Source organism: Olea europaea, unplaced genomic scaffold, assembly GCF_002742605.1.
Source record: "Olea europaea var. sylvestris unplaced genomic scaffold, O_europaea_v1 scaffold3377, whole genome shotgun sequence".
Lineage (NCBI taxonomy): Eukaryota > Viridiplantae > Streptophyta > Magnoliopsida > Lamiales > Oleaceae > Olea > Olea europaea.
In genome coordinates, this window is record NW_019252771.1 from 22,755 (window position 1) to 32,734 (window position 9,980).

Below are 9,980 nucleotides of genomic sequence, written 5' to 3' on the forward strand. Positions count from 1 at the left end.
TGTTTTTTTTTTTTTTTTTTTTTTGGTGGAGAGAAAGTCTGCACAATTTTGCTAGCTGGCCATTAGCTTTGATGCTCGCGACGTAGCTGCCGCCTGCCTAGCGCTCGAGTGGTAATATTGTTCGAGCGAGAATTTTCGATTTTGACTCGTTTCTTAAGTTGTATTTCATCCAAAATACTTGTCAAGAGTTCCTATATATACTCCACGTGGTGTAAGCTCTTAGAAGACTCAACATAATAATTAGGTTATTGTTGTATATATTAAAAGCTTGAGAAGATTGTTTGGATTTAAATTGAGAGTATCAAATCTTGTAAAATAATTTTAGTTTCTTGGTATATTGAGATTATCCTCTTGTTCCACATAAATGTTGTGTTTTTATGCAATCCATTATTTTTCATATTACTCTTTTTTTTGTCATTAATTATTTGGTCCGATTCTCAATAAATTGGTATCAGAGCGATTCTGGTATCTTGTTTGTTTCTAACAGAAAGATATAAGGCACAATTAGCTGGTAAGAAATTTAATGACATATGGAAAAGAGAAAATTATAGACTTTTGCTCTTTTTGTAAAGATGAATACCTTTTGAGTGCTTTTTTCTCTTGTAGTTGACGAAAGTTTGAAATTGTTCATGTTAAAAATACATATTTTACATGGAGATCTTGAAGTGAAAGTTTATACGAGTATACCTCCGAGCCGTTCAAAGGAGTTAAAACCTTATCTTGTTTGAAAATTAAATTTAAGTACATGGTAAGCAAAGTTGAGTTCAATTATTATTGTTTGAATTTTTTGGATATTTATAAGTGTGAATTGGAAAAGTCTCCAATTGATGTGATGACTACTCATGACACTTCAATTGCAAATGGTGCACGTATCAAATCGTAATGTTGTTTCAGAATGGGTGTGACCTTTAAATAAGGTATAATTTACACCATTAAATATGAAATGGTGAGATAGTGGCTGAAATTAATTTATGCCAAAAGATGTGACCATTCAAAGAGGCATATATGAAAATCTATAAATAGGACCCTTCTAATTCCATTTTCTTGATGCCAATCAATTTCTAATAATTGATTTCCAATTCCTTTTCTCTAAATTCCATTAGAATATTTTTAATTTATTTTTGAGTTTTGCCTTCGATATTTTGTGTTCAATATATTCCTACCCAAAAGAGTATAGTCAAACTTTGGTTTCCTTGACAAAATTAATACTGTGCTATATTAACTTTAGAAGAAGCGTTGCACATAAGGAGATGGCCATTTATTTGACTCTATTAGCATTAGTGCAGGGGTGAAATCCGTTTTAAGGAGATTTGCATTTACGTACCTCGCTTTATTTCATCTCCTTCGTATTTTTACATTTTCAATGTTTAACTGAGTTGTGATTTGCTTATTAATTTGTACATATCATGATTTCGATAAGTCATTACTCTATTTGTATTTGCGTGCATGTATTTTTGGTTAACGAAATATAAATCATGCACTATTATATTCAACACTTATTAAGCTTCGGTTACATAGGAGCATGATTGACTCTTCACTGTTCCTAAAAAAAAGTATTCTAGCTTTCCAATTGTCCTGGTCTATGTTAATGACATTGACTGTTATATGTAATGATCAAATAGGTATTTCACAATTCAATGGTGTCTTACGTGAAAAATTTTGCTATAAAAGATCTTGCGATTCGTAAATATTTTATAGAAGTGGCTTATTCTAAAAAGTTACAACTCATAATCCGAAGCTCCTAGTGGAAGCCACATAAAACCACGTGGAGACATCTAACAGTCAGCGAAGACCCAATTGGTCCTCATAAGAAGCTAGTGCCGAAGGAATACCTCCCCACTCCGAAGCCCTCTTTTAAGCATAAGCACCTGCTGTCTTTTCAGAAATCTGTAGAGTATCTCTAGGAGTGATTAATGTAATGTTTATATTAATGAATATTAGAGTTGTCAACTTAGGGGGTAAGGTGGCTGACCTGTAGTCAATGTATTAAATGTATGGCAGAAAGTAATGTGAGGCCTCGGTTAATAAGATGAGACCACGTGGTTCTTATCTAATGGCTACCATGTCGATCCAAACTCTATAAATAGGAACTCTTGTAATATTTTAAAGGGATGACATTTTTTACATGCTAAAAAACCACTTAAACTTCTCTCAAATATTCATGTGTTCAATCTAGATTGATATTCCTTTTTTATCAAGTTATTAATAGTCATTGGTTTGTATTTATAACCATCTTTGATGATATTGTTGGTGTTCGAAAGTTTTCATCTCATGTCGTAAAACGACTCCCATGTACATAACCACCACATATCTCCGATCGAATTCTCGATCAAAACGTGTTAGAATTTACTTGTAGAGAAGTGGGTGAGCCCGACATCTGTTGTACATGTAGCATCACGGAAAATGAGGTAACAAAGTGTATTTTTCTTAATCAGTGAATGTGATAGACTTTGTTGAAGGAAACTGGAAAACTTGCAGAAAAACCTTCAAAGACACCAACTGATAGTAGAAGTACACTTGCTAACAATGGTGAATTATTTCCTAATATGATCAGTTTTGGAGACTTGTCGGGCAACTTATTTATTTGACATTCGTCTTGACTAGATACCTCTTAGGTTGTTAGCTCCATTAGTTAGTTCATACATGCCTCCAAACTTTCAACTCAAAGAATTTATTTCTTCGATTGTTCACAGATGTGTTTCCTAATATTCGGATTCGAGCATTGTTGAATGACTTAAACTTTGGTCATCTTGTGCTACAAAATTGTTTGTGATATTAAAGTTGTCATGTATATTACCTCAAATTCGATTTTCCAAGAATGACAAAGCATATTGAAGTGAGTGCCAATCTGTTCAAGAAAATGTGCAAGAAAATATAGTTTGTAACCCATTTGTTTGAAGTGATAAACAATTAAATGTTCACAAAGAGCTTAACTACAGCCAGATTTCGAGAGATATTGTCCATGTTCCACTCTCTCGATTTGTTAGAACAACTTAAGGAGGAATGTTGGAAGAAAAAGAGAATTAAGGAACATATGTTTTAGGATTTTATTAAATTCTTTTTAAGTTCTATCGAAGCAAAGACGTGTCGTGGAATGTATCTTGGAATTTTTAACATGACATTAAGTTCTCCAGTTTTGCATTAAATTTTATAATAATTAGAATAATACAAACTTAAAAGAATAAGTTCTCCTTCATTTCAATACACATGACTTTGCATATACGATTAAATATCTCATATTAGTATCACGAGGTGCTAGCAAGAAGTAAAGAATTCGTGCTCACGCAAGAAAAGAATGTCCATATAGAAGATGTAAGACCTTTCCTTATGAACCTTGTAGAGAATAATGAAAGATCGACTAGTCTAAAACAGCTTAATTTGTTAGAAAGGATATAATTTTGTTCATTAAATTTCTATGCATTCTTCATCACTAGCAAAACTTCGTTCTTTGAAAATGGGAAAAAAAATCATTTTTCTATCAAATGTATACGTATAACAAGTAAAATATTTTATTTAAGTGGCATAAAAAATTCTTTAAAACATTTCTGTGCTTTAATACTCTATTTGGTATATATAACTTGATTATATAATAAGCGTATGTTTGGTCCCTATTTTTCAAAAATTCATTTTTTCAAAACTCATTTTCAACTATACATTCTCTCATAAAATAATTTTATATGTAAATCTAAAACTTTCCTTATATCAAAAAAAAAAAAAAATGAGGCTTCATTTTCCTTTTTTTTTTTTTTCACTTTGTTTTCATTTACTTGTTTGCATATATTTCACCTCACACTCTTCAATGAAATGTAAAACAAATAAGCATGAAAATATTAAAAATAGCATTATTTTTCCTTCTTCATATTCCCCCTTTCAGTTCACTTCCAGCACTGAACATTGTATAGTCCGAGAGAATAGAAGTAGAGGCTCTTTCAAACACCATCTTATATCCTGATCTTCTAGATTTGTATCAATGATCATGGTAATCAGTCCATCGGCATGGTGTTGATAGTTCATCATGGTAGTCAGTTCACCATCGCGATATTTAGTCGATATACATGGTGTCGATAGGTTATCGTGAAAGTCAGTCAACCATCTCTACAGTCAATTGACCATCAAAATTGTCAATCAATTGACATGGTGTCGGTAGGTCATCACGGTAGTCGATCGACCATTGTGGTAGTCAGTTGATCGATATGGTATCAATAGGTTATCGCAACAGTCAATCAACCATCGTGGTAGTCGGTCGATCGATGTGGTGTAGATCGGCCATCACAGTAGAATTTCGACCATCGTAGTAGTCAGTCAACTGACGTAGTCGATCAACTTGGTGTCAGTATGTCATCGCGATAGTCGATTGACCATTATGGTAGTCAGTCAACCGATGTGGTGTCGATAGGTTACGGCTATAGTTAGTTAACCTCATGGTAGGCAGTCGATCGACGTGGTGTTGATAGGTGAGTGATGGTCAGTCAACCGTTGCGGTGATCAGCCGATTGACATGGTGTCGATAGGTTATTGTGATAATCGATTGACCATTGCGATAGTCAATCGTCCTAAGGGTAGTCAGTCGAACAACGTGGCATTTATAGGTCATCGCGGTAGTTGGTCGGCTAACGTAGTAATTAATCAATCGACGTGGTATCGATAGGTCATTGCGATAGTCAGTTGATAATCATTGTAGTCGATTATCTCTCGTCAATCCTTAACATTCAATACGCAAATATTACGTTCAAAATAATGCATACTGAGCATTACATAAGCAGATGACTAGCATGAGCAAAAGAAGTAAAATATCAAGACGAAATGACTTCCTTTTCTCTACAATATTTCAAAAAGAAGCTAAAACAGACAAAATGTCAACATGCTAATATTAAGATGCGGACTTCTACCCACCAGCCCATTCCTTCTTCCCTCCACTAAAAACATTATTTCTCTTTTGTGAACCAAAAAGTTTATTACTTTCTAAATATGATGAGTTTCATATCACTCATTCAAATCCAAAAAATTGCAAGTTTTGCCATGTGATTTAGGTCAATGTGATTGTCGATCAAATGCACATATCAAACAGAAAAATGAGGCTTCTTTTTCGTTCTTTCAATTTGTTTTCATTAACCTATCTACATATATGTCACCTCATGCTCTTATTTACTGCCTCCATATAAGAAGAAAGGAGAGAGATAATGAAATACAAAACAAATAGGTATGGAAACATTAAAAATAACCATATTTTTCCTTCTTCATATTCTCCTTTTCATTTTACTTCTAAACATTGTATTGTTTGAGAAAAAAAAGAAGCAGAGGCACTTTTTAAGTGGAAGAACACCATCTTATATCTCAATCTTTTTTATTCGTATCGATCATCGTGGTAATTAGTCCACCGACGTGGTATTGATAGTTCATCGTGGTGGTCAGTTCACCATCATGATAGTCAGTTGATATACCTGTGTCAATATGTTATCGGGGTAGTCAGTCGACCATCTCTACAGTCGATTGACCATCAAGATTGTCAGTCAATCGACATAGTGTTGATAGGTCATCGCAATAGTCCATCGACCACTGTGGTAGTCAATCAATTGATGTGGTGTCAATGGGTTGTCACGACAGTTAATCAACCATCGTGGTAGTCAATCGATCAACTTGGTGTTACATGGTATTAATAGATGAGCAATGGTCGGTCGACCATCGTAGTGATCAGCCGACTGACATGATATCGATAGGTTATTGCGATAGTCGATTGACCATTGCGATAGTCAATCGTCCTCGTGGTAGTCAGTCAAACGACATGGTGTTTATAGGTCATCGCGGTAGTTGGTCAGCTATTGAAATAATTAATTGATCGACGTGGTATCGGTAGGTCATAACGATATTCAATCGACCATCGATGTAGACGGTTATCTCTCATCAATCCTTAACATTAAACACATTAATATTGCATTCAAAGTAATGCGTACGGTGCATTACATGGGCAAAGGACTAAAATGAGCAAAAAGAAGTAAAATATCAAGACATAGACTTCCTTTTTTTAAACAATATTCAAAAAGGAGCTATAAGAAGCAAAATATCAACAAGCTAATATTAAGACATGATGACTTCAACCTATGAGCCCATCCCTCAACTACCAAAAACATCATTTTCTCTTCTGTGTACCAATAAAGTTTCTTACTTTCTAAATGTCATCTCTCATCACACATTCAAATCCAAAAACTACAAGTTTTGTCTTGTAATTTAGGCAAACGTGATTGTTAATCAAATATGCATATCAAACAGAAAAATGAGGATTACTTAATATCCTATTATCCTACATTAATCTAAATGATTGAATTATTAATTAAAAGAGAATTTTACAGATTCGAAGGGCACCCCACACCTATATGCAGGACTCCGAGACTAACCTTCCACTCACATGACTAGCAAGCTCGTCATAAACACTTATATAGAGTTTTGAGTATGATATTACTATAACATTTGCATATGATGTTGTCATTAGTGTACATTCGATAGTATGAACCACACAATAAGTTTATGACAATCATGTAGGATAGTCAATAGAGTAAGACCCAATAGTTAATGCATATTTCTCTATTTAAGTTTCGGAAAGCTTCTTCCTAACTACATTAGAATGCAAATGAAATTGACACCATGCTTATAAATCAAGAAACATTTATCAAGAAAAATTGAAATAATATTGGCTTTGTGGAGGATTAAACAGTGTATAGCTAAATATATTAGTTATTGCAACTTTAATAATCTAATGACAACTATCAGATCAAGAGCATATTTGATATATTCTAGTGAACAATAATGCACAATAAATTATCTCAAGTTTAGATATAGAATGAAAATTTTGGTAAATCGACATTTAAGCATAAAACTCTATCAAATCTTATGATGAATTTCAGTGAAACATGGTGTCAGACAAGAGAGGAGTAGATGAAAATTAATATTTCATATTCTAGTTACTAAATATCTAGCTACTGTTTGATATAACTCATTTTACACGTGGATTCATAATATTTTTCTATTTTAACGACAATACTCTTTGAAAAATCACTTTCACAAAATTTATTATAAAAAAAAGTATATACCAAACAAGAGTTTATTTGATTTATATATTCTAATAGATTAAGCCCATTTTAAACCTTATTATTTGAAAATTCATTTTTTAAAACTCATTATCAATCACACATTCTTTCAATAATATATTTGGCACATAAATTTAATTTTTTTCTTACTTTTTAACCACACATTCTGATATGGTGCAAAAGGAATTGGACTTTAACGAAAAGGGAGATCGGCGCAAGCAAAAATAGGCAACTTCCTGATTTTGGGAGATATTTTGAGGTTGTCAGTTTTTTACAAAATTTTAGTCAAATTTGATTGGAAATTAGCCAATGAACAAGACACAATAGCTTTGCTATTGATATAGGCCCAATTTCGACCAAATTTCTTCGTTTAGGCTTTTTTTTCTCATTTTTTGGTAAATTTTGTTTTGGTTATAACTCTATCAATTTAAGTTGGATTTGAATTCCGTTTATTAAGACTTTTAATTTTAGTCATTATCTAAATTTTTTCCATTTCTGAAAAAAAAACTCTTTTTTTTTATTTTTTCGAATTTTCCAAGGTTTTTTCCTATATAAAGCATTGTAAGCTCTTTGTGGCCGTATTGTTTTGACAGAAATAAGATTTTTCGTAAGTTTTTTCATTTTGTGATATTTGTTCAACTTTCTTATAACCTTCCACTATGTTAGTTGGTATCAAAGCTGTGTTTGTTCCTTCACTATGCCATCAAGGAGATGTCCAGAAGCCCATGAAACCCTGGTAGAGGAGGTGAATAGATGTAATGAGATCGTATAATTGTGTCAACAAGTGGAATTGTTGACTCAGCAAATCGCTACACTCGCGCCACAGTAACATGCCCCTGTTGCCCAACCCGTTTAAGGATTCTGAAGATGAAAATTCGTTTGAGCCACTTGATTATCCAATAGATCTGCTAGTCAGACAGAGAGAGAAGGTGGCTAGGAGGAGAATAGACGCTGCGAATCAGGGTTTAAGGTTAATATCCCTGAATTCCATGGTGGATTAAGTCCAGAAGAATTATTGGATTGGGTGACTACAATGGAGGAGGTCTTGGAATTTAAGAAGGTTCCTGTTGGTAAACGTGTGCCTCTCGTTGCAACTAGATTTCGTGGACTAGCAGTGACGTGGTTGCAGCAGACTAAAGTGATGGGTCTAGATTAGGAAATGAAAAGATTGCATTTTGGGATAAACTAAAGAAGCACATGAAGACACAATTTTTGTCTTATAATTATGTTCAGACCATGTATCAATGATTGCAGAATTTGCGTCAAGACGATTGATGACTATATGATGGAGTTTTATATGCTGATTACCAGAAACAAGGTGATGGAAATGGAGGAACAGTTAGTGTTCGTGATATGTGGGTAGTCTTCGTCCCCAAATACAAGACACCCTGAACATGTTGATCCTGTGATAGTTTCTAAGACACATGAACGGATGATACAGATAGAGAAATAGCAGTCCAAATGAACTATAGGTCCTTTCACTACAAAGGATCCTTCCAATAAACCACAGTAGTAGACAACCCGTCCTGGTAATTCTAGCCAGGCTGGTTCTTCTAGAGCAAATCCTATTCAACAGTCAACATATCCTGAAGGTGGTGTTCATTGTTTCACTTGTGGAGGTATGGGTCATAGACAATTTGAATGTCCTAAAAATTCACGCTGAGGACTCTTTGTTGATGAGGGGTATGGAGATTATGAGGAGGCGTTTGTAATTGACAATGGAGACACTGAATAAGCAACAGAAGGAGGGGAAATTTGTTGCTAGTGATGTGGGACAAGCGCTGCTAGTGAGGCAGAGTTTTTTGACTCCCCTGAAGAGTAAGAGTGACTGGTTGCATAATAATACCTTCCAATCCACATGTACTGTTTGGGAAAAAATTGCAAGTTCGTTATTGATTTTGGGAGTTGCAATAATATAGTGGCTAAGGAGGTCGTTAGGAAATTGGGTTTGCAGACTGAGAAACATTCTAAACTGTATAAGTTAGCTTTGTTGAAGAGAGGTAACGATGTTGAAGTATCCCAGGGTGCTCAAATCAATTTTTCCATTGGAACTCCGTACAAAGATCAGGTTTTGTGTGATGTGGTGGAGATAGATGCATGTCATTTGTTATTAGGGAGACACTGGCAGTTTGATTGACACTCATTGCATGATGGGTATACCAACATGTACAACTTCCTATTTGGGAAAAAGAAAATCGTGTTGCTACCCGACAAGAGCCCAACAAAGACAATTGGAGACAGTTTTAATTTATTAACCAAAGCGAAGTTCGAGATGGAGATGGCAGAATTTGGTGTAGTGAATGTGTTAGTAGGCAAGTCAGTCAATACTGAGTAGGGGGTCTCTCACAGAGTTCGACCATTACTGGAAGAATTTCAGGAGGTTTTCCCAAAAGAGCTTCCAGAACATGAAAAGTTGAGCAGACAAGTGGATGAGCTTTTGGTGAAAGGGCACATCAGGAAAGTCATAGTCCTTGTATTATTTTTGCTCTCCTTACGCCAAAGAAAGATGGCAAGTGGAGTATATGCGTGGATAGTAGAGCGATCGATAAGATTACGGTACATACCGTTTTCCTATTGCTTGCTTGGGTTACTTACTGGATCAACTCCAATGGCTTTTTGGCTCTCTAAGACTTTTTGGATGGAAATGGATTTTCAACCCATGGAAGTGGAAATGCTCCAAATCTTTTGTACGTTACTTTCCCGGCAAATTCGAGGGCGAATTTTTCTCAACCCATGGAGAATGATGTAGTGCAGAAGGAAATGGACTTTCATGGAAATGGGGGATTAGCGCAAGCATAAATAGGCAATTTCCTAATTTTTGGAGATATTTTCATGTTATCTGTTTTTCGCAAAATTGTAGTAAAATTTGATTGGAAATGGATCCATGAACAAGACACG